Below are 2341 nucleotides of genomic sequence, written 5' to 3' on the forward strand. Positions count from 1 at the left end.
TATTAGGCCTTGTATGCACTACATGCTAAAGTTTTCCAATCATTGATCTGTATGTAGTCTAATCTACCTCCTTGAAATCATCATTTTTGGAAAGCTCATGTCCATTAGAAATAGGTTTTTTGACTGGTCTAGAATCCTCCATTCCAGATTTCTTCAGTATCTCCTTGATGTATTTTGATTGAGTAATGTAGATACTATTGGATACAATTGATTAATTGTGTGTTTTCTTTGATGTTACACAAATGTCATATCAATTGATAGTTAGTGCATGCCAAGATCACTTGGTCAGTGAAGATAGTTTTCCTCGTCTACTGTGCATTCCTGAGTTTACTCTATGCAGAAGGTAGTTTTTATCGAGCTCACTCGAGCATCAAAGGAAGTTAAGTAGAAAAGAGTGTTAACCGAGCTCACTCGGTTAAGAAAGGGAAAGTTGAATAGAGTCAGTATTAACCAAGTTCACTTGGTTACCAAAGGAATTTTGTAAGTTTGCAATGTTAACCAAGCTTCTATTGGTTAACACAAGAAATCACTTTAGAATCAGTTTATATCGAGCAGGGTCGGCTACCAAAGGATTTTCTTATTTTGGCATGTAAATCTTAATTATTTTGCCTATTGATTCTAGTCGATTGAGGTAATGAACATTGGCTATTCTAATTTTTATTTTAGCCGACTTGACAATTTGAAAGGTATAAGTAAAAGGTCAAGTTGTGATTTCAAAGTGTGTGTGAGATGCAAGTTGAATAAGTTGATTGAAAGAGATAAAAGGAGAGGAAGCAAACTTGAAGGATAGAGCAGATATCCTTATGGAGCAGAAAAGTATTATTCAATCAGGAAGGATCAAGCATGAACCAAAGTAGAGATCTGTAATTAGCAAATCAGTTGCATCACAAATTAGGTCATTTCATTTTTATTCTCTAACCATTGTAGCAGTGAACTAAAATCTCTTAATAGAGTTGATTTAACAACCATTTGTAAATCCTCTAACAAACTGGCAATTCTATTGAATTGTTTCAAGGCCTTTTGCAAGGCCAGTCCTAAAAAGGTGATTAAATCCTTTAATAGGGTCACACCTAATAGTGTGTTTTGTAACCTTTACCATGGTTGGCTCCTAATAGTGCTCACTTCAAAAGAGGTAGAAATAGTAACTAGTTACATTGGTGGTTTTTTCCAAATTGGGTTTCCACGTTAAATCCTAGTATCTTATGTGTTCATGTTATTTCTTTCATGCTTGTAAGTAATTACCAATAACATCTTAAGATTTACTAAAGTAATTCACACTATGCATTTACCAAGTTACAACAATTTCTGTGTGTTTACTGAGTTTCAATAGTGATTAGTTTTATCAGTCTAGATTTTATAGTTGACATCTAAGTGATCTGAGATGTATTTTAGTGGTAACTGATTTACACCCCCCCCCCCCCCCCCCCCCCCCCCCCTCCCCTAGTTACTCCTCTTATATTTCCAACAATTGGTATCAGAGATTTTGGTGCTTGCAGAGAATGTTTCAAAAATGTAAGCTAAAGATCAGGATGTCTTACAAGAGAGAGATTCCAAAGCTGAACAGAGACAACTTTGCATCATGGCAAGGACTTATGAGACTTCATCTAGCTACCATCGGTGATTCAAGATGCAAATATCTTTATGAAGAATATAAATCTCCCACTGGAACATTATTAGTTGATGATATTGCTGAGAAGAAGAAGCATAACATCATGATGATTGATCTTGCATTTGCTCTCAGTTATGTTGAATTTGATGAGGTCAAGGATTGTAAAATTGCTTTTGATATGTGGAACAAACTGAAAGAAATCTATGGAGGAGATGACAATATAAGAAGAGCCAAAGCATAAATTCTTAGAGGATAATTCGATCAAATGAGGATGAGAGAAGATGAAAATGTTGCAAAACATGTGGAGAGAATCAAGGCCAGTGTTAGTGCAATTAGAGCATTTGGAGGAGAAATCAAAGAAGAAACTATTGTAAGTTGTTAGAACTTTGCTTCCTATCTATGCAATTAGAGTATTTGCTATTCAAGAAAAGAGATGTGATCCAAATAACAAGCTAAGTTTGGATGCCCTAGTAGGAAGATTGACAACTTTTGAACTAGACAACTTTGACAACTATGTTCTTGCTTCCAAGAATATTGAGTCTGCATTTGAAGCCAAACTCTCACTCAAAGAAAAAGGCAAGAAAATAAACGATAATCAATCAGAAAGTGAGGAAGAAACTAAAGAAAGTTCAGACAGTGATCTTGAAATCATTGAAGCTCTACTTGCAAAGAAATATTCCAAGAGTAGAGGAAAGTACAAAGGCAAGATCCCTCTAATATGTTTTTCTTGTG

The sequence above is a fragment of the Cupressus sempervirens genome, chromosome 2 (genome assembly GCF_028749045.1).
Source record: "Cupressus sempervirens isolate cs-2001-9-10 chromosome 2, ASM2874904v1, whole genome shotgun sequence".
Lineage (NCBI taxonomy): Eukaryota > Viridiplantae > Streptophyta > Pinopsida > Cupressales > Cupressaceae > Cupressus > Cupressus sempervirens.